Source organism: Amblyomma maculatum, chromosome 6, assembly GCF_055883805.1.
Source record: "Amblyomma maculatum isolate TAMU_Amacu chromosome 6, ASM5588380v1, whole genome shotgun sequence".
NCBI classification, from domain to species: Eukaryota; Metazoa; Arthropoda; class Arachnida; order Ixodida; family Ixodidae; genus Amblyomma; species Amblyomma maculatum.
In genome coordinates, this window is record NC_139349.1 from 43,504,049 (window position 1) to 43,528,343 (window position 24,295).

The window sequence follows — 24,295 nt, forward strand, 5'->3', positions numbered from 1 at the left end:
AACTGATAAAGGTGTGACTCGCGACATCGAGCATTAACAAATAAAGATTACGGAACCGATACGCGGTCCAGAATCAGAGTGATAAGCCTGTATGCCGGCGGCCGCCAAAAAACAACAAATACTGTTTTGAAGGTTTCGCGGCAATATCACTGCTTCCTTAATCGTGCCCCGAATCATTTTGTTTTCCGTTTCATTTCAGGAGCTGCATTCGCTGCATTCGCTGCATTCGCAAGTGATAAATAGTTTAAACCATTGGGATCCAATGGAGTTCTTCCATGATCGATCCGCTGAAACTGAGGCAGAAAATTTATTGTTTTTCTTTAATTAGTCTGTCTGAATTAATATCTTATTCACTGCCTCAAAATAGACCTTAAAATAAAAATTATTCTCAATATTCCTTGTCACCGTCTTGAAAATTGCAAGTATACATCTCAAGAAGAGCGCAGATAGGTGCAGTGTGTTCGGCCAGTGCGTTTAAAAAGCTACCTGATTTAATCACCTGGTAGTAAGAAAACTGCGTCCACTTTCAGCGGTAAGTGCAGGGCTACATCTGCCTACAATTAACTAAGTAGCGTTGAATTCACACCATATGGTTACTTAAGCCACCAGAGAGCAATATCAAATGAAGATATCGTGCTCAGAATATCCCATACATCATGCATCTTACTAAGCATGCAACATAGATTCTCTACGCTGCATGTGCGTATCCACACAAAGAACATAAATTTCCCTTTAGCTTATATCACCCCCTTGAATCCCCTGCTAGTATAAAGGATAGCGAAGTCGGCATTTCTCGTTTAAACTGCTTTATTGTTAGGCACGTGGGTTCATTCGCGCTCGGGAAAAGCTTTCGTCAACGTGAGATCACCTTAGCCAGTGATTAAAAGTACAATCCTAGCGAAGAATTAGGAGAGCACTTAAGCTCCGTGTTAATGATATAACACGATAGTGACCTATGGCTTTCCCTAATTCTACACACACTTATCAGCATCCACTCATAAGAGACTACTTTACGTGAAATACACGATATCGTTGCAAACAGCCGCTTCTTTCCAGGCCCTATAAACGGGCGTTGCACCTCCGACACAGTAGTTTTGGTCGTCACCCACGAGGTATTATGGGGAAAGCCTTTTTTGGCTCATGGGTGGCGTGGACAGAGCTTGTTAAGAGACCGTGTGGCAAAAGACTCCGCAAAAACTGTCAATCATTCGTTGTATGTAACAGCCAAATTTTTCATGCCATCTAATCGCAGTCTGGCCAACCCGATAGCGATCTCCATATTTGGAAAGTAAACCCCCAAAATTTGGCCTCTTTGACCACCAAGGACCTCCTCAGCATTTGACCAAAATCAATGTCTTAACTAATTCGAGTATAGCGAATTTAGTATTTACCTCCAAACTGAGGCGGACCATCCCAGCAATCTAGACACCCTGGACCCCCAGAATTTGGCTTCGTCCGAATTTGACCCAAATGTGTGCCCCGCCTAGCCAGAGTATGGCGATCCCAGTGGTGACTTGCATATTAACGTGGGTCACTCCAAAACTGCTCCCCTTGATTCATGAAATTTGATTTTCCGGAATTCGTTTAAACTCGGTGTGTAACCTAATTGCAATATGGCTAATTCAGTGGTAACTAGCAAACTTAGGTGGGCCATGCTAAAGCTTTGGCCCCCTGTAACATTGAAATAAGTGCTGTCGAATTTCTTAAAGGAAACTGCACCAGCTGCTTTAAATGTTGGTCAGTTTGGAGGGATTGAATGATTATAGCTTGCAGCAATTGTAAGGGTGCGAAATATCTTGGCGCTAGCATTTGAAACAATGGCGCAATCAGCGATTAAACAGGGATGACTAACAGCCTTCTCCGCACCGCACAGTGAAGGCTGAAGCATGTGATGGGCGTCATTAACAATACCGGTACATTTCCTACATAGACATGCTTGGATGGAAGCAAAAGCAACGCTACAGAGAGCAAACTCCTAGAAACATTGTTTGGCGCTATCATAAAAGGCTCTGCAGGATATGAACGAAAGCAGCAAAAACAATAACTATCATCGTCCGTAACGGCATCACCGACCTTCATCAATGTACTTCAGTGCTGTGAGAAGAAGCTCAAGATTTAATCGAAGATTACGCCGTCAGTATGATTGCTAGCGCAAAACCACTTTGCATTAATTACCTGCAGCCTATACAGATTTGATTCCTTGATAATCGCACAATTCTCGAAAAATGATAGAGCCGCATTTAACGTTACGTTAACTCCTATAATCGTTTCATCACGGCGCTTTTCATGTACATAAGGTCCGCCTTGATGTGAAATCTCCCTGGATAGACCGCACCGACGTGTCTCTCGTAGGGTTTAAAATAATTATCTGCAAATAAAAAAAAAACACCCTGTATTATGTGTTTTTTCACGGGACAAAATACGCGAGCCGATATGAAGCAGTGCTGCAATCCCGAGAGTTTGTGTGTCCTTTTTCTTCCTTCTAAGTTTTATCATGTTCAGGTGCCACCTGATGATACTGGGTGGAATTATTCCCCCACCTTAAAAAGAAAGAAGTAGTAGTGGTGAAATTCTAGCTGTATTGTGCAGCCTAGGAGAGCGGTACTCCTGAAGCATTGCCAGCTGGTCGAGAAGCAGCCACCGAAATCGACTCAAAAAAATGGCCGGAGTTTCTGCGACTCGCTAGGCGGACATTTCCAACTGTCGACACGCCTGCAGGACAGTAGAATGCTGAAGGGCCTCAGCGCGGGTACGAGTTGGGGCATATGCCTGGAATGCTACCCAGCGCTCTTCCCCAAAATTATTCGTACTACCAATATTATGCATGCTGGAAAATGTCAATTAACTGCATGAAAACCTCAGGTAAAGGAGAAGCACTGAGTGTAGCCTGTTCAAGCTTTGTGCAAATGTAACGACCATTCAAAACGTTTTTTGTTAATCTCGACAATACTGTCAAGTCTACCCCTCATGTAAATCCCCGTACTCCTGGGGTCTTTGAGGTATTGGAAATAAATAAATAAAAGATGGATCATTTGTAAACGTGCCTAGAAAGTATGGGTACAGAATAATGCAAATAGAGCACACTTCTGTCGGCATGCGGAACTTCCAGTCACCTTTTTCAGCCTGCTTCCGTATGATACTCTAGCAGATTTATCTCAGTGGATGTCGAAATGCTGGTTACGGCATGCGCACCGGGTTGGGTCCTCGGCTAATCCTGCCGATTTCTCTGTGCAACCCAGCCATTTTTGTGACACTGCTCATCCGCAGTTGCTTCGATTGAAACTTATTAGATTTTTTTCCCTTTTATTCTCCCTGACCGACTTTTGTTATTTATCGCGTCCTCCACGCACAAGTCTTCGTTTTTCCGGTGTATGAAAGCCCATAGCTTTCCTTCTACCTTTCCAAGTTTGGTTAAAATCTTTACGTTTGGTACATCTCGAGCCCTTCCGTCGGGAATTGTAGCTTCTCGAATCCACTCAGTCACAACCAAGCATATTTGGGCATATCGATACAAAAATCGAGAATTCGGGACTATTTTATGCCTCTGACATAAAACTCACAAATGGTATGTGAATGCTAGAACGAGTGTAGCAAAAAAAAAAAGAAAACAAGTTATAAATGAGGAATGAAAACGGGCACATTAAGAAAATCTCCTCAGAGGAGTTGGTTGAAGAACAGATTGATTCTTGGGCAAAGAACGACCGGGTCGGTGGAGGGTGCGACCCCTTAAGCCGCTAGAAGCAAGGAAAAATAATTTTCGAGAACGGGCAGTGCCGATCCTTTTACGAAAATGCTCTATCTTGTCCCAGTTTGAGATCATAGATCCGCTGAGTTGCGCCGGGGACTGCTATCCAAATCTTGTTTGAAATGCCTCGCCCGGCAGTGGAAGCGCTGGCTAGAAGGCAATCCAACTACGTTCACTCGCTATACTCGGCATTTGGCACGCTAACTCTAGTTTTACCTTGGTTATGTGACTTCTCGGGCGTGCTTATCTTTCCCACCTCATCTTTTTTTCTTCCTGAAATGTCCGATTTATTTATTTCTGATTTGAGAAATGCTATTTTTTTTTTTAGTTTCGTAAGCGTGGCACTCCTTGTGGGCACATGCCTTTTTGTTGCTTTATCTGAGTTTCTATCGTAGATTTATATCCAGCTTGTCTCGCCTACTTATGTTGAGAGCAGTCAAGGAATTTCTGTACTAGAGTTTCAATGACGTTCCCATTTTCCTCTCCAGAATGAAGACATCCTTACTCACTACAGCATTTTGAATTAATAATAAGAATGCATAGTGATTTTTGTGCTCGAAGTTTCTAGTGCAGAGGTTATGCGTACTGAAAGCAAAAAAAAAAAAAAAGACATTCCTTACGACACGAATGTATCTGATAATCTGGGAACATATATCATGCCTGGGACTAAGCATTTGAATCTGGCACATAATGAAACAAGCAAATAATCAACTGTACGACCAATGCTATAAAGATTATGGTTGTAACGTATTTTTTTTTTTTCAATAATTTGAAGCGCGCCTCTATAGATCCAGTGACTGTAGCAGAAATCAGTGAGGGCAAATAAAGTAAGAAATAAAACTAATATAACCTAGCCCGCACCGCGTAGATCACAAAGAGGGAATAAGGTAGGAGTGAAGTTACTAAGCTCGTTAATTTCATTATTCTTGATAGGAGTGTTGCCACGAAGTCAGACACCTTGCCACATTGCCCCAACCTCACGAGGCCTGCTACTCGATTGACTTTTCTCGTAGTTCATATCCACTACAAATTGTGGACTTTTTATTAGTGATGCTTCCTTACCGCTTTAGTTTCACAACATTGCGTAAGAGAGCAAGTGCAGCAGTAGTTTTCTAATTCAAGTCATGCTGTAACATTTTTTGCGGATGATTTTGCAACGACGAGCAACTGAATACTCAGTTTCAATGTTGTTCTGCACTTGCAGACCCTCGCCTTTCGCCATTAGCGACGCCAGTGCAATTCACTGTACGGGGGGTACTACGAATAGGCGATAGACGCATGACACGTAGAAATCTCTGCCCCCTTCCATTTTGTTTTCCTTCAGTAATGCCTTCCGGTGCATCTTTGCAGCCACGATGTAGCTTCCATCGAGCTTCCGCGCTCACCTGCGCCTCTTAAATGCTCGGGAACGTTGCGCTGCAAGTCCTCCGTGTCCGACGGCTTCTGTGCTTTTCACCTCAGTCCCATCCTTTGTGCGTAAAGACCCACACATGACAACCATGCAGCGTCAGAAATCCGGCTTACACACTTGGGGCTTGGAAGGTCGTATGAACTGCCAAAACAATATGGTAAGCCGCAGAAATATTGACCGTAGCTCTCACTGCCTTTTACTATATTTTTTCACTGCCAACCACGTCATACAATAAAAAGTGAGACAAATTCGTCTTCTGCTTTTATGAGTGACATCGGAACAAGATATTGCCAAGCATCCTTACCTTTTTCAGCCCACAGTGAACGTGGCCTCTTATTGAAGTGAATTCCTCTATGGTTAACCTATTCCGTTACAATCTAAACCTACCGTTAAATAAAGACACTTATTCTGTACCATGCAACCAAACTAATCACGTCTCGCTCAATGGAAAGCCGGCCAGCAAATTTGTACATGAGACGACGGCATTGCTGAAAGAGACTCCAATGAACTACAGTCACTTATATAGGAACTCTACGGAGACAGCACTCTCTCAGAACCACTACACCTAATTGATAGTGAAGGCTGATGAGATCTCTTGATTTGTGGGCCTCTGCCTCGTCAGCAAGTCAAGGACACTGGATTTGCGCACGTTCGTACTTTCTTGCTCACGCATGGATGTCGTTATGATACAAACTTGCTTAGCCCATGCACTACTGCTTTTGAGTATGTAGCTTATGGGCGCGATGTTATAAGAGAGCCAGGCAAGCTTAATTTTGTCATGTGTGAACAATTACGTGTTTAAGCAGTGGAAACTCAAATGGCTAATTTCGGATGAAGCTACCGTACCTACGAGTTTTTTCGCGCTTCAGCGTGTCTTAATAGTGCGCTTCAGTCGATGTGCTTATTTCCGCGAAATACGTTTGCTAGTTGCAGCTTCGCGTTAATCTTTTCTTTTCTCTTTGAGCAGTGCTTCAGTGGATTTCGCATTTGTTTGCTACTTCAGAGCAACGGAATTAAATCTAGACACAGTTTGATTTGAAAAAATACGAAAACACATTTCGCAACGTCGGTGCATGGTAATGAATGAGACTTGGTTGAAATCAAAGACACTTAACATTACCGTACAGCTAGTACCGCGAATAAGCTATCCGTTTGCTAATTATTCCGTTGACATGCTTGCCTAGCCACAGCTGCCTCACAGTCGTAGTTTTCGCATAGTTACAGTATATTTCGTACGGAATCTGTTTAAAAAAAAATATCTTAATCCGTAGCCCACCGATATGAAAAAACAACCGCACTGGCTGTGCAGCCTCGGGGCGTGAACGTCAAACCCAATACCACAGCAACCACTTTGATAATTTTACCAGCATCGAAGTGAATGGGCTGAAATCTCAACATCTGCCATGCTGCCAGGTAGTAAGCTCAATGCAAGTTTTGCAGCCATACTGCGCCTTTTTTTCACGTGGTATGCATGGGGTTGCCAAGAAAACCGAGTCATAAAACTTAAAGAAAACCTAACGAGGGTGAATTGGAAGGCGGCCCTGTTCAGCTCCGAACTGGTCCCACAAAAGTTTTGGGTTGCCTGAGCTCGGGCAGCAGCTTAGCTAAATGAATCACAGATCGAGAACCCTAACCAATTCTACCATTTTTGTAATAAATATTTTTACTACTACTACCACACATACACGACCTAAATCTAGATTATATGTGGAATGAGTTGTGCTACTTTTGCTTTTGTTATTTTAAGACTCGCCAAACTACATTACATCAGCCGTGTAAGCGCTCTCATATTGGAGACTGGTCCCACGCTCCCTCCTATTCCGCAGATAGCGTATCATTCAATGTAATCACCATGATAGCGCCTTTCCTTACAGCACCAATATTTTGTCTACTCGATATGATTCCTAAAAGATAGGTAGAATTGATATTGAGGGCACATCATCATCATCATCTTCACCATCAGCCTGACTATATCCACTGCAGGGCGGAGGCCTCTCCCATATTGCTCCAATTAACCCGGTTCTGTGCTGGCTGCATCCACTTGACCCCTGCGAACTTCTTAACCTCATCCGCCCACCTAACTTTCTGCCATTCCCTGCTACGCTTTCCTTCTCTTGGAATCCAGTTTGTTATCCTAAGCGACCATCGGCTATCCTCTCTTCGCACTACATATCCTGCCCACGCCCATTTCTTCTTCTTAATTTTCACTAGAATGTCAGTAAATTGAGTTATTTCTCTGATCCACTCTGCACGCTTCCTATCTCTTAAAGTTACCCCTACTATTTTTCTTTCCATGACCCTCTGAGTTGTCCTCAACCTAAGAGAACCCTCTTGGTTAGCCTCCACGTTTCAGCCCCATAGGTGAGTAGAGGTAAGATGCAACTAGAGGACACACGAGCCTCTAAATAAATGCTTCATCAAAGGGAAGCCCAGGACACCAGAAATACATTTCCTCGCATTTAGGCATCCGCGACGCCATCTTAGCTATCTCTTAAAAGGCCTAGCAATGAACGTAACTGGCGCCTGATGGGATTATCAGGCGTCTTCTTGCAGCGGCCTTGCTCCCATGAGACGAGCGCAGTGGGAACGAGCTCTTCGCTGAGAGGACACGCGCGGCCTGCGATCTCGATCAGTCAGAGCGCCGTGGCAGCTATTTGCCCGGTCAGTGCCATACAGTTATACCGCTATAGGCGGAGCGCGCCGCAGTAGTCGCGCAGCCAAACTTTGTCGAGGTTACTTATATTTGCGTGTGATTTCAACGCGGGAAGAAGATATTCTGCGACTTCAACTGTGCATAAAAATTTGAGGCGGATCGCGACATACGCACCGTAAAGACGGCTTCATGCCATGCTGGAGCTCAGGCTTTGGCACTTCGTTTTCCTACTGCGTTTGCAATAATTTTTATCAATTTTACCGTTGATGAAACTGTCATGCTTACATAGATACCAAGGCTAAAGCACATAATGTGCAATCGAGCCTCTGTCATTGCTGTGCACCTTGCCAGATGCAGTTATGAACAGTGGAGTTTTTACGTGATAGGTTAAAAAGGGACACCAAGGATAAAAATGATGCTGGTTTTTATTAATAGAATACACCGTCTAACCACAAAACTGACACTTTTACTGAAAACAAAGCTTCATAATTCACAGAAATGAAGATATCGTCGGTAAACCCTATTCTATCAAGTAGTAGTCACGGCACGCGCTGGTGATCCCAGAGCCTGGCTACGGTGCATTACACCTACATCTCTGAATTGTTAATAAGTTTTGCTTCTAGACTACCTGGACACTGCTTTCATGCAGAGAAGATATACAAAAGAAAGCCTAAACGTTGGAATTTCTAGAAATGCTGTTCTTGGCACGTCACAGGGGGAAGTTTTGGTGTCGGTCGCTTCTATGCAGTTTGCATGCCCATGTAGTATCGTTTTCGACGTACCGCGGTTTAAATGCAGGAAGCAGCATGAAAAATTCAAGTCCTGTTTCCAGTCCGTAATGCCCAGGGAAGCGTTTCTCTATCGCCAAATCTGGTGTGAAATGAGTACGGATGTGTATATCGGTTTACCTTCATGAAACCGTGGGGTGACCAGTTGTAAAGGCTGGCTCTGCATTAGTTGCTGCACCTGGTTGCTTGGAGAGAAAAAAATGACCAGAACAAGAGTGAAAGTGATACAAACACTGAACATGAAAAAGTACAAAAACTCTTAATCAAGCGGTATTCAAACCACGGATTTACGGATATCGATGTAAATGCTAGATGGGCTCTTGGAGTTATGTGGGTCCACGTATGAGCATTGGGACACAATTCAGCCACAGGCCGCATTTTTCATGCAGAAATGTCTTTTTCTACTGGAAAAAAGATGTTGACAAGATCCAGAATTATGTCTAGCGGTATTGGTTATTTCGATCGGCGGTGTGTGCCAGTAGCAAACAATTTCTGTAAAGAAGGAGGGGGGGGGGGGGGTCTTGAACACCATGAGCAATGCCCCCACCCCTTCCCTCGACGTCCCTTTAAGGCAGTTGTTACAATATTGTCTTTACAGCATGGCAATACCAAATATGCGATCGTGATTGCCAAACACTGGCAACCCCTTGTCTTTGAACTAAATATTTTTCTTAAAACCAGTCTTAGAAACTATATTTACAACTGAGATGAGTGTAGCTGTAGCCAGGAAGCAAAATAGCTCACATTTCGCAATAACGCCATCGTGCCACGAGCAAAGAAAGCTGCTGGAAGTGTACTAATTATAAAAGTAACCGAAGTCTATAATCACTGTCCCGAAATTAAATTTATTCTGCGGACTATAGGGCTTCACGCCTAGTCCCTTCTTGTGGCGATACCATGACCTTTCGTGTCGTTGCTTCCTTCGAGGCGAGATACTCATCCACATTCCCTACCATTATTGCGCACTCGGCGAAAGCTATTAATGCGTCGACTAAAGGCGTCGCTCAAGAATGCGGAAGGATGGGGTGCTCTCAAAATCTTTTGTGCCGTCCGACGCACCATTATTAAAATGCGGCATGGCGAAGTTGATAAGTGTCAGTTGGGGATAAAGCGTATCAACAAAGCTGGTCTTCGACATCTCCGGAAGCGCTGGCTTATCGTTCGATGACATGGGTTGAGCTGTAGCTAGCTTGAGAAAAAGACATTTTATACAAAACAGGTTACCATGGCCGGGTGCTGTCGTCCACATTCTTCAGCCGTGTTTTCGTGGACCTTTTCTTTTCTTCGTATGTATGCTTGTGAATATAACGCTGCAGGTGAGCGCTAGTGGTGAGCATCCTGTCACGAAAGCGTACGCTAGCAAACATGCAAAGCAGCAACCTGAGTGAAAAACGTGTACCAAATGTATAAGTAAATTGCGCACCGGCCGCAGCGGCACTTGACGGGAAGCTCGGCTCGTGCGTGCTCTATCCAGCGAATGGCCCGGAATCGGCCGACGGAAAATAGGAAAAACACTTCGTCTTTCTTGGGCGACTCTATTCCCAAATCCTGCGAAAATCTAAAAAGAAAAACACTTCAAAATAAGGGCAAGATGGCGGAAATCGGCTGGTTCTTTCTCCCGCTGCGCGTGCGACTTTCGAACGTACTTTTTCCACTCTGACGCGTTTCGAGTCTGCCGCCTTATCTCGAAAGTTCATTTTATCTTGTTTCCCAATCAAGCGTTCATATTCTGAAATCCCAAACAATTCGAAAATATATATTTTTTTAATTTATTTCTTCGCCATTCTCAGCCATTCTCGAGCCCCAACCTTGCTTCAATTTGCGTAATTCGAGCGTCGTGTTGGTAAATATATTTGTGCAGGTACATGAAACCTGAGTTAGTGGTCGTTTCTGCTTTGGCAACAGCGCCATAATGGCGTTGCTGTCGAAATATTTGCCAACTAGCCTTTGTACTAAAAGAACAGTCGCTTTCTCACCCGTATGTTGCCTCTTAACATAGGGGGAGTAGTGGAGACAAGTAAATTTGACCTTTTGTAGAACTTTAAACTGCCTGACATTTTAAAGCCGGCAAGCTTTAGGATTGCGGAACTAATGGAATGGCTTTTGCGAAACCTTTCTCTGCTCAGTGCACATGCATTGCTGCTGCTGGTGCTTCTGCGAAGAAATAGCCATTTTCTTAATCGCGTCGGAAGTTAATCGAGTTGGCGATTCATGCTCAGGCAGCACACCGCTTCGAAGGGCAATAGTGTACGTATACAGCACAATAGAATTGGAGACGAAAATCGGTTCTTCGACCATTAGATACATGATACGGAGATATAACGCACTCTCGCAGTGAATCAAAGTTCGTCGGCTGGGGTCCAGAACCTACAAATGGGATTGCGTTAATAGTACTTCCCTTAATCGTGCGCTTTGAAGGGTCGTCTTGGCCACTTAATTCCTCAGCTCAGCTAAATGTGGCCTGAAGGCGCAGCGAGACTGTTAAATGCTTTAAGGCGTTAAATCCGCTTTGCCCAGTATTTTTACGTCCTTGACTGCGTATCACACCTATGAAGGAATTTGTCAATGCATTACAGTTTACTTTTTGTCAACGTACTGAGACCTTATAGCAAAGCAGAGGGCCGTGGAGTCATTCCCACACATACTACGGGCCTAAAGAAACATGTCCGAAGATTAGAAAGTGCAGGAGGTGGTGGAGGCAGTACATTGAATGCGAATATCCTGAACGCATTTAGCATAAATTTTATGCAGCAATGTATCAGTCCTCGTTTACTCGACAATGATGCCTTACTGGGGGTCATGAGGCGTTTAGAGCTTAAATTCCTCTAAGCATGAAATCGCAAACCTAAAACACTGTAATAAAGTCGATAGAATCTTCAAAACTCTCTCATAGTTAAGTTCAAAAAAGAGACCAGGAAACTTTAATTTGAAAATATTAGACAGGTAGCTACAAAGCAGTCAAAACAATATAAACTTGGCATAAGGGATGATGCCAATTCCAGTTGTCATCAGCAGCAGTATACAGTTTGTAAATTTTAGGATCATTTTCACATTTTTGCAGGCCGTAGATATTCTTTAGTTTTATTTATTTGACAAGTTCGACTCATGTTTGAACAGCAAAAATGTGCGGCGTATCGACTGCTAAGCTAAAAGTGAGCATCGTTTTAAGGCGGAAGCCTGTCTAGTCTTATCGAGCGAAAATCTCTGCGCGGTAGTTGTGCGCATGATCAGGGCGTCGCATCTGTGCGCTATGTGCCACTCGCCATTAACAGACGTTTAAGGAGGGATGTTATTTCTGACTAGGATTTATGGTGATAGGTAATGAATAAAGTTACAAATAGACATCGATAAAGTTTGATACTAATGCTAATGATTTATAATGATGATTAATATGACTAAAATTGCTTGTAATGACCAATACTTCAAACAACACCTTGCAATGACCGCAACTGATTGGAAAATTAGTAAAACTGCTAAGCGATGAGTATTAAAAACAACAATCGATAGGCATGACTCATCATGACTACGCAACGACCAATATATCAGACAACGAGTTGACGTTACGCCACTGATCGGAAATTTATGAAAAGACTAGGCATGCCACACCATGACTCCTAATGACTGTAAAACGATCAATATGCCCAATGATGACTTGTAATGACCACAACCGATTGAAAATGAGTATAATGCTTAGCTATGAGTGGTAATCACTACAGTATCTAGGAGTGTCTCATTATGACTACGAAATAACTAATATGCCAAACGACTACTTTAAATGGCCACAGCTGGCTACAAATGAGTAAAAATGTCTGCTGTGATTGGTTGTGATTACAATGACAAAGCATGATTATTCATGATTACGAAACTAGACTTTCGATGACTGCAATGTCGCCGTTCTCCTCTAAATCATCTAAGAGGCCCTCTAACGTTTCCTTATCTCCTGCACACTCGTGCAGGGGAATCCTCCCGAGTTACCCTCTAAGGGCTCCCCTGTTTCGGAGCAGGAAACGTAGGCAACAAAACATACGCAAAGAACGAACAATAAACCACTGCGACGCTTTTATGGATAAAGGTGGGTGCCAATCAAGATGGAGACAGGTCCACTGCGGCGTCATAGAGCTTTGTGGACGAAGCAGTTCTGCTGCGCGTGGACCGGAAACAACGTTGCACGGTTCCGTCATCGCCAAAACTCCGAATGCCAATAGGCGAGGGCAGGCACGCCCCTGGCGCCGTCGCTGTCATGAACGTCACAGGGGAAGCGAGACGAGCTGGGCTTTCTTGTCTCGCCGCTCTCTACCTCCCTCCCAAGTTGTCCTTTGTCCCGCCATATCGACTTTCATTGACGTTCCATCAAAGTAAAGCTTTCGGGGTGAGTAGCATCCATTGTGCTCTTATCCCTGATTTATTGTTGGTTTTTTGGGAGGTGGAGGGTCGTTAAGTCAAGAGTAGTTCATATAAGAGCATTACCATTTCTGCAAGTTTGCATTAAGCATTTCATGCAAGCTTTTCTCTGCACATTATCAGTCTATCTACTTGAGAAGGCATCACCTCTGACTATAGCATTCGCAATTGTGCTGACATTTTATTTTCATTTCAGTATCTCGCCGCTTCAAAAAAAAAAAAAACAAAAAAAAAAACAAAGGAGATTTGGACCTTGCACTTTGTTTTTCCCCGTTTTATATTTTTCTCGCAGTTTAGCAACTTACAAGAAAAAAAGGAAGCAAAAGAGAAATTTCTGGCTACTCACTGTTCTTTCGCTATGCGTTTAGCTCATCTGCCACTGATTACTTCACCTTCCACGTCAAAGCAACCTATTTTATTTGGCATAAACTACTTTACGAAATGTTCTGTATTGAAAAACGCTTAATAATCTATTGCACTAATAACGTTGAGAAATGTTTGCTTTCCTCGATATTCGACTTGCAGAGTGTTGTTAGTTTCAAAGGACAATATTTAGCGCATGAAAACAGCCTTCGGGGGGAGTGATACTCATCAATCTGCTCGTCATCAGCAGCAGTGGTAGCGGCATCAGCGGAGGCTAACTACACTCTCTGTGGAACCAATGCATCTCCCATATATCTCCAAATAACCCAGTTTTCTGCAAGCTGCCTCCCCTTTATTCCCAGACAACACCATAATCTCATCGCCGCCAAGCATTTCTACCGCCCCCAGCTACCCTACCTACATTTTTGGAGTACAAATACATAACCTTTACGGCCATTTAATATATCTTGCTTTTGTATACTGCATCCCCTGCTTATGTTACTTTTTTTCATGCTTATGTTTGCTTCCTGAGCTATTCTTCTCGCTTACAATCTATTGACATCACACCGATCATTTTCCTTTACTTAGCTCGCTGCTTCATCCTCAATTTAACTTAATCATTCTTATTACCCACCGTGTTTCTTCTCTAAAGCTTAGCTCCGGCCACAGTGTTAGACACTTCTTTCAGGGATACTGCTAAACTGACATTGATGAACAGAAAATACCTGTAAAATGAATTCCATGGTATTCTTCTTCACCTGGTTATTTCAATAACGAGACAAAGATGTGAAAAACATTTATACGTAACATTTCATCAATTACAACAAAAAGCTGCTCTTTTTGGCTGGTGAGACACACCTTGCAGCCCAAATATGATCAAGAACCGACCTTTAGAGCCGCAGGGACTGTTTTGTTGACCGAAAAAGAGAAAAAAAATCACATAAGATCAATAAGATTCATGCAGCATTACTCGAGTGCGCTACTTTCCTGGAGCACTCTAGGTTATTATGTTTCTCCATCATGCTACCCGATTATAGGGGGTGCAGAAGTGACACAGAGAACATTCGCTTAGTGTGCAAGAGATGCGTGATTCGAATCCCAATACCGCGCCATTTCTCGACAGACTAAAAACGCGCGCCAATGGATTTGCATAACCAGGGTTAGGGCGGGGCCGGAACACTGTGACGATCACTGTATACAAACTCCCTAACTACTGTGGCGACAGGATATGTACCCCCCCCCCCCCCCCCCCCCCCCCCTACTACCCTGGTGTAGCAATCAGCAATTCTCCTTCGTATATGAGTACTCCAATAAGCCCCCGGCCATCTGCCCACAGCGGCTGCGGTACAATTGACCACGGCAGTGGTGAGACTTTTAAGGCAACGGAGGGTGCTAAGAATATCTGGATTCAGACCAGCCGCCTTTGGAAATTGAACCTAGCAACATTTAAATCTAGAACCCTATCTAGCCAGGCTAGCCCAGCAGGTCCGTTACTAGAACTAGTCGTAATGAAATGAGATTTCAAGTGGAGTGAGGAGGACTAGCGGGAACTGAATAAAGTATTAAGTAAGGTTAGGACGACAAATGAAGCATGTACGGTACTAAAAGGTGGGCATGTGTAACCTTACCCTGTGCATGCCTACACGTCTACATGTAGTCAAAGCGATCAGGTATTCAAAACCTCCTATGAAGACCTGAAATCGCAAAGGGTAATGTATAAACGCAGCTGTATGTTGCACTGATGGGCGACTTCAATGTCAAGGTAATCAAGAAGCAGGCTGGAGTGCTAGCGGTGTGTGAACATGGCACCGAGGTGAAAGCGAAAGTGTGGAGCGGGAGGAGGGGGGGGGGGGGTATAAGTCGAACTCGCAAAACGCACGAACTTCCGCATCAATAATACCTTCCCCAATAGTAGAAAGAACTGGAAAAGGACCTCCAAATAACCAAATGACGAGACTAAAAATCAACTTCATAGTGTGCTCAAACCCTAGCATTGCGCAGCACACAGAGTTAATCGGAAAGGTGTTTTGCAGTAACGATAGTATGGTAAGATCAGAAGTTATTCTATATTTCAAGAGGTAACGGAACAGGCTATTAAGGAAGAAGTCAATCAGCAAATTAGCAGTGAGAGGTAATCAAGCGGAATCACGATCTCGCAACGAAGACAGCCGTGCAGTGATGCGATACACGATAATTTCAGAGAATATAAACATTCAGTGTAGAGTACAAGTAGACGGTAGGACAGTTGCGATATGCCGAAGCATGAGTGCCACCAACGCAACAGACATAAAAAACTGGCAGAGCTATCAAAGTCAATTAACAAGCGTAAAGTGTCCGACATAAAAAAAGTATAATAAGGAGAAAATTGAGCATGCCCTAAAGAACGCGGTCGCCTGAAAAGAGGAAATTAATCATGGGAAAATTCAGATATATGTGCTGAGAGATAACGAGGGCATCGTCATTACTAGTATGATCAAGATGTTCATATGAGCCGAGGAGTTCTATATTGACCTATACAGTAACCAAAGTAGTCAGGGCAGTAATTCGAACGGGAGTAGAAAAGAGCAACCACACGCTTCGCCAGCAACAAATAAAGAAGCAAGGGAGGCCTTAGAAGCGATGAAAAGGTTGAAAGCAGCTGGAGAATATAAGGCAACTGCAGATTTTGTAAGGGTGGTGTCTATATCGTACTATCCTGCCGTGACCGACAGATAGCTCGCCTCTCCGGCACAGTTCATGGACGCTGGCTTCTCAACCAGGCTAACATTTCCCCCATTCCAGTCAGTCCCTCTGCCAGCTTCTTCCCCTTCGGAGGTTACTAACCTCCGTATATTTCTTCTTCCAGCCAATATGTCCCTGGTCCTGCATGCTGGCCGCCGACATCCTGCTGCCTCTCATCATAGTCCGCCCTTCAATACCCATGGAGTCATTTACACGGATACCTCTTATGTGGTTCCTCGCGGGTCCAGAAGCCAGGTCCTCTCTCATCCTCGTCTATCTACCCCTGTCAAACACACTAGCGGCCCCTTTCTCCACCCTCCGGATATTATCTCGCTGGAGGTCCTCTCCATCATTCATGCCATTCAAAGCTCCCATTCTCTCCCACCTGTGCCTCGGTATATATATACACTGACTCCCAGGCTGCTATCCGTGCCATTCCTACTATTTGCGACTTTCACACTGCAAGACAGCATATCAGTTAAAAACATATCTCAACCTCTGAAAGCACTACTTAGGCCTAACTTTTGTGGTGCAGTGGTTAGCGCAGTTGCCTATAAAACGGTAGTTCGTAAGTTCGATCACGCACAGAGCGCAGTGGGTAGGATTTTTTTTTTTTCAGCTTTTTAACATACACTGTCTCTTATTCGCCGTGGACAGCTTTTATTTTTCGAACACTGCCGTTCTGACCCGACAACAACAGCCGTAAATCCTGGGCATTCAGTCTCGGCCCATAATCACAACATGTGAGGCGTTTGTTTTAGTATGGTCGAATTCATCAAATAGAATTAAAATTACGCATTCCCTAACTTATCAGTTATGAGAATAAACTAAGTAAAATAAGAAAGGGAGTAGCTATAGAAAGGAGAATTTCACATGTTAGAAAAAATAAAAGGATTAAGGAAAGGGACGGTATAATGACACGAGAAGAAAGTGAGAATGAGAGGGCCTAGTCGGTGGGGAGGTTTCGCACGTTGTCTTGCTAGTGTGACATAGGAGTTGGGCGACTGTCGACCGACAGCCGTCTTGCGCGCGACGCGGCGCTGACACCGACTGTCGGCCGACTGCTGCAGTCGATGCAGTGGGACCTAGACGCAGACATCAGGAAGACGCGCTGTTGGCAGACCAAATCGGCGTCGTGTCGTGCTAGTGTGACAAGCCCTTATGTGTTGCGCCTCAATAAAGTCTACTACTACTACTACTACTACTACTACTGCTACTAATACTACTACTACTACTATTACTACTACTACTACTAGTAGTACGATATCTAGCGAGGCATGAGAAAGGGTAAGGAAATGCATCTTCTTTGTGCTAGGGGAAAACCCGAATCACAAAAGGGATAAAAATCATTCAATCAATCAATCAATCAATCAATCAATCAATCAATCAATCAATCAATCAATGATGATGATGATGATGATGATGATGATAATAATAATAATACCTGGTTCACGGGAAAGGAGAGGCACCATATCAGTCACACTTGCTCTGTAGATACCTACCGCGCCGTAAGGGAAGGAAGGAATGTGGGAGTGAAAGTGGAAAGAGAGGAAGAGGAGTTGCCGTGGAGGGCTACGGAGTAATTTCGACCACCTGGGGTCTTTAAAGTGCACTGAAATCGCACAGCACACGGAAGCCTCTTCGTTTCGTCTTCATCAAGATGCAGCCGCCGGAGGTCGCGATCGAATCAAAGTGCTCCGGCACAGTAATCGGGCATCATACCACTGCACAACCGCGGCGGGACGCAAATATCGACAATAATCAAATTGGTCTGACGATTAAACGCTAAGTATAATCGGATTATGAATGGCATGTTACTAATATCCCTCAAGAGGAATATAAGAACTGCATCTTACGGGAACTCAACCGTGCGGTAAAAACGTGGAAGGTAATGGATAGAGTTCGACTTAAAATGAGGAGCATGAAAAGAGCTATGGAACGAAAATGGTAGTTGTAACGTTTGGATAGAGGAATCGTGCCGAATGGGTCAATGAACAAACGCCCTTTAAAACATTCTAGTGGAGCTGAGGAAGAAATGGGCATGCTCAGGTGAAGTGATGCCCGACTACCTCAGTAATCTTGCCCTTTAACTATTTTAATTGGTATATGCGCTTAGAATGTTTTCCAGCCTTCAGAGATATGGTTCTGTACAGTTCTGCAATGTCACCTGAGGTTTGTTTAAGTAAAACCTTTTGCACATTCTATATAGGATTTATGCAGGAGACGGCCACATTCATCGTATTTCTCTGTTACTTTTTTGATAACGTTGATATCATCTATTTTCGTGTAACACTTACAAAAGCCCCCATGATCCTGCGCCTGATTGAAGTATAAGGTTCCTCTGATTTCTTTAGCGATTGTTTTTCCAAATATATATTGGGGAACGGACAGTAAAATGATCACTTTTTAATGACTGAATATCTTGTAGTCCGCTTAGCTCTGTATTTAGATAACGTTAGCGCTCTTCAATCCTTACAGTAACCTCGAGTTCGTTCAGTGCTTATACAGGGTGGCCATGTAGTACCTTCAATCTCTGCCTCTTTTTAAGCTTCATTAATACAGAAAATACCGTATTTATTGCCCCTGTACTCCTATACGTTGTTAGCTGATATGCTTATTGACCATGAATCTCCGCCCCTCTCTGGTGCTCGACTGTCCACAAAAGCATGGAAGCAAAGTACGTCACTTGTCAGTAATGCGAGAGCTTCACTTCACCCCTTTGCCTCACTAAGCCCTATAACGTTACATTTATTTATTTTTAATACTGTAAGCTTTTTTCACTGGCAGGGGAATGATGATTGCTTACTACAGGAGGTCGTAATTACTACCCCATTGAAGACATATTCTGCACTGGTGACGGAGTGGTTGGTCGACTTTAGTCACTCGGATCAGGGCGCATCCTCGATATGATTATGCAGCTCCCTCAACCCCAGATATTATTGATGATTGGGGCATGACGCATGACACGGACGAAAAGGAAGAAGTGGTGGGACAGCAAATGGCTCGAGCGGGAGCGTGAGTACCATATTGGGACGACAATAGTAATTAGTCTAAAATCAGATGGTGTGCCTTCCTCCTATATATATGGCGCCGCAATCCGGGCCAAATGAGCCAGATGTGGTAACTCCGTCACATTTCTTGCATGGGATTTCAACACATATCTAGGCCAGAAAGCAGTGACGAACCGCAACAAATGTATGTTCTAACTCAGTGGGCTCACAGGAAACGATGTCGCCATGAGTAAGTACCTTGTTGCTCTACACAATTTACATTCTCGCTAAGCGCACAGCGCTCACAGCTTCAATACTGGTGATGTTGTAATTGTTCATTAAGACAATCGGTCAAAGCTTTTCTGACGGACTGGTGTTATCGCTGAATCTGTAAAAAGTAAAGATGGGATAGTCCACACATGCCGAATCCACTTACCGCAAGGATCGGAGCTTGTTAGTCCTGTTCATCCTCTCTATCCATTAGTGGCTGTCACCACGGGGCCCGGAGTGTATTCAGGATTGGCGTCTGATGCCTGAGAAAGACGAAAAGGAAGAAGGAGCACGAGAGCGAATGGCTCAAACGGCAGCCTGAGCGCCATATTGGAACGGCAATAAAGAGCAGTCTCGCAGAAAACGAGTTGCATGATTTTCTATAGTATACCTTATGGAAAGTTAGCGAAAGAAAAGGAATTAGCTAGTGTGCCTAAACGTTGGGCATGCCTTCCTTCTTCTCTAAATATAGCAGTTTATTCCGGCAAATAATTGCGCAGCGCAGTGATTTAGTGCGCAGTCCTTTTACATATGATTCCAATGCTGTATCTCTACGCTCTCGCTGCAGTTCAAAAGGAAACGCTATACTGCCTCACTACTTCGCGTATTCACACACAAAGCTGTATACAAATGCTATCCCAGAGAAGCAAAATCTTATTCACGTGAGAGATGCGTTGTTGAGTGCAGCGTCCCGGATCGGGCCGCACCATAGATCTAGTTATGCAATTAAGCGACAGGCAGATCCCTTTTAAGGCGAAAGCCTTTCTAGCTTAATGAAACAAATACCCGTGCGCGAGAGTTCCGTTCGAGATGTGCGCGGTATCTCTGCACATGATTTGTGCGCTAATGTGTCACTTGTCAATCGTCTTGGCGACCATCATCAGAAAAATAAAAATCTCGTTTCCACCGGGAATCGAATCTCACTCCCTGGGTTCCCTGGACGAGTGCTTTAACCCACTGCGCCATCACGCACGTGATCGTGAAATACACATCGTAATTCTCCTTGACTATAATGAAGATGCTAATAGCGATGATGACGACACTGTAGATAGTAATAATGACAATGATGGCAGCAGCGATGAATAATATGGTGTATTTAGTTGATAATGATACTGAGAGCAAACGTGATGCACAGTGTGCAGCAGCAAAGCTCCGGCTTTCGCATTTCAGCAGTTAGATTCCACAGTGATCTCGTAATTTTATCCAGTGGAAATTATTGCGACAGCTTCATTCAATCTTTGTCGTATTGACCGCGATAGCACCAAATCACTACTACCAACCTGAACTTATATTAACGAAGCTGTGAAGGTCGTTTTATGGTAAGTGTAGCATTTCATTTCATTTCACTTCAGTCAGTGGTAATGGCGCACGCATTACTTCGAATCATTCTTTTCCCACTCCCTTGAGAATGATAGCGGCTCTTCCACGTTGTAATCCAATGGCAGAGATCAATCTGCTCGAGATGGGAAATGTCCCTCCGGGCTTCGCAGGGACACACAAGAGTGCGATAACCGATAAGTCCTGACTCGTGACGAAAGACCTCGGGCCATGACCGCAATGCAAGCTTCAATCTTTTCCTCATTAGCGGTCAATTACTTCGGAGACAAATGGGAATGGTTGGCCGCCGCCACTTCCAACAAGATCAGTTGCTCTTATTTTCGAACCTTCGGGGCTAGAGGCATTTGCTGCATCGCCTTAGGCTAGGCTTAAGCAGAGGTTGAAGCATGTGTAAAAGGGAAGCAACCGTCATGCGTGGAAAGGAGAAGATTGCCTGCCTTCCTTCCCAAGTGTTCGCTTCTTCCCAATGCGCTTCCCAATTCGCTTCTTCCTTCCCAAGTGTTAGCAAAGATGTAGCTAAATGTGTCTTTGGCAGTGCCATTAAAAGCGAGCAGTTCCATATACGCTAAGGTAATCGGCGCCATAAGATATATTTAAACTCAACGTGCACAACAATGGCATCTCATGAATACACATATTTCTGAACAAATAGAAAAGATGATCTAAAATTTACTTTTGGTTTAGTGCAACCCCTCTTCTTTTCTCCCTTCAATCTACTGCTGTTATTCGCGGCATACTAACGCGTTTTCTTGCCGTGAAGCTTTTGAACTTTTGTGGCATGCTACCACCATCGCCATAAGAATTCCTTAACTCGAATATAAAAATTGTCTGTAAGGAAGACTTCTAGCTTCGTTACCAGTATAGGATTTTCTTGCGCGTGAAGTTGGCGCAGTTTACCTTGAGGAAATGTAACGTCTGAAACAAAACTGCACCCAGTTAACACAATTATAAAAAAACCTGCCAGGATTGGTATAACAATTTTACAAAATCTATATATACAGCCAGAGTGGACATGGCTCATGCAAAAAAGTCAACATGGCGCCTATAGTTATGGCACCTAAAGGGACATTCTGATTATTCGCGGAACATATACAGAATCAGCTGCTAAGATATTTACTGCCTGCAGTAGACGTGCTCTAGTTTAATTAATGAGAATTAGAAACTAAGTTAGAAACGATGTGCACATAAAAGGCGAAGAACTGTAGTTGCAAATGGAAAGCTCTCCACGCCATGTCACATTTCCAGTAGATAAGAATGGTGCTCACCCTTTGCGTGACACAGCCGCTCTTCACATGTATCGGCGCACACCGAATCAGCCCGAATGATCGACCAAAAGCTTGGCTTGGACTGGCGCCAGCGCTGCGAAGCGATAGTCGTCGGGTGCGAGATAATAATCTCAGTGCATTTGCGAAGGCTGACTATTTCTACGGCTCGCACGACCCGCAAACGCACTGCCGTTTTCACATCGCGGTAACTAGAAATTACTCCCCTTGCTGCCGCAGCTCCCTCGCCGCGCGAGTTTGGTACGAATCCTGCGACCTAACAAAAGTGTTACGGGCAGCATTGCGCATTTCCACGTGAATTCCACAAGGTGTCGCAGATACTTAGTCGTAATTAAGGATTACAAAGTCAAACACGGAGGCAAAAATGGGCTTCTGCAGCCGGTAAGGGTTGAGTGCAAATATATATCGCACCTTCAAGTTTATTGTCCTTCGACATTGTATGACGGTTTGATTTTGCAGAACAATTCATTGTACGACGCTCAGGGAATCATACGCTCTTAATGAGGAGTGGCAAGAGAGCTGTGGGTTTCCTTCGCAGGAAATTATTTGCATCCACTTTATTTTAATTCGGTGTACGATCTCGTAATAGTGCAAAGCGCTAACTTGTCGCCTGCTAGGAAATAGTAGGTATATTTTAACTAAGTCTGAACACTCTTGCTATCGATGCAATGTATGCAGAGGTAAATGAAAAGAAGCAAGTTGACTTACTTTATCAGCTATTCAGCTGTCGACTACTCTTCTTAGGTTTTTTACTGCTACCGCTCTTTCGTTTGAGGGAAAATTTAGATACTGTTGAGAAACTGTATCTCACACATGAATTCTATATCATTTGACGCATGGACTGATAGCATATGGGCGGTATTGTTCCAGAGGGACACGGGCTATGAAGTATATTTTATAGTAAAGGGGTGTAGACTAATTTTGGCTACCAGGCGTGACTCTACGCGAGCTAATATCGCGCAGCGCACAGGCCGAGGCAGAAGTACGTCGTGTGATGACGCAGAATACGTGCGAAATTCCCTACTATCATAAAAAAGTGCTGAAGGCCTGCAGCACCTTATATTAAACAACCTACACAATGACGGCAACAAAATTATTTTCCTCGGTAGATGGCGATTCAAAATTAAAAGTGAAGTGCACACTTTTTGTCGAAGGCACCTCATTTTCACAGGTGACTTAAGTTTCGGCACGTATGGGTTAACATGGAAGCGCTCCCCATTGCTCGTAGCATTTACAACATCCGCAGCCTTCGGATGAAACTGGCTAGGTGTCAATGTGACAAATAAGCGCGCAATTTCGCACTGCCGCGATAGGGAAACGCTCTGGCTAGGCATTCGAGGTCTCATCTCCGCGAAAAATGTGGAGACACGAGTACTTACCGAGATCGGTGTCTACGCGTCGATTGGGCCATCACCACCGATATGTTAACAAGTTCTGTGCATCATCTTTTCCAGCAGCGAAGCATCCCGACAACTACCGATGGGCGATAAGGGTTCACAAAATGAAACTGCGCGCACGGGTATGAGCACAGTAGTGAGGGGAAGCCACATAATTCGACCCAGATAAGCTCACGCAGCTTCATTTGCTGGCCCTTTATCGGCCGTCGGCCGTCCTGACGTAAGCTGCTTCAGTGAGCTGGCATTGTCAATATCTCGATGGTGTCGATTGGGCAGAGTCGAAAAAGTAGTCAAAGCGAACTGCGAGCCAGCTGTCCTCAGTCATCGTGAAGGTACGGACAGAATTATCTCGCATCCATTAAATATCGCTCTGCAGCACTGACGGCAGCCCGAGAAAAGCTTGACGACGCTCTTGTTAAGTCCGTGGACGCATGAACTTGAATGTGCAACATTTCCAGCTGCCTAATGCAGTAAAAGTTGCATTTTTAAAGTGGCGTTCCATGTTTGCAGGTCGGCAAGTACTTTACACCCCTTTAGTATTCTTGCGTGTAGGAGAGCGGCTTCTTTTACGCTGTGAGCCGATATACGGAGCGCCACCTAAGCCCTGTCATTGCTTAAGGCCGTCTTATGGCAGCTGCCTAATAGAAGAAAGAGAAGAAGTAGGGGCAGAAAAAAATGATGACCGAACTTAATCTTCGCCTTTAAGGGTATGCTGTGACAGCGTAGATGACTTAATTCAGTTTGCTACTTTTCCTTCCAGATCAAAATCATCAGATTTTGCTACACATTTAGTCCTAAGTCCTTAATTTCTTCCTTTAATATCTCATATATATTTTTAGCCAACAGGCAGTTGTGAAATGCCACCCGAAATAGATGAAAAGCTCCCCTTAAGTCATGCAAACGTCCCTGTGTGGCTTATAAAGTAGCGTTTCTTA

The 24,295-nt window shown here is 44.1% G+C and overlaps 1 long non-coding RNA gene across 2 annotated transcripts in view; it reads right to left on the reverse strand.

Moving 5' to 3' along the window:
- LOC146185622 (uncharacterized) overlaps positions 1-23,451 on the reverse strand; it is a 228,808-nt gene extending 205,357 nt beyond the window's left edge. For both annotated transcript variants that reach the window (XR_014707806.1, XR_014707807.1), the window contains exons 1-3: positions 23,343-23,451; positions 21,946-22,039; positions 19,509-19,605 (exon numbers count right to left, since the gene is read on the reverse strand). This is a non-coding gene — a long non-coding RNA (uncharacterized LOC146185622). The remainder of the gene's footprint in view (positions 1-19,508; positions 19,606-21,945; positions 22,040-23,342) is intronic.
- Positions 23,452-24,295: the final 844 nt, after the last annotated feature.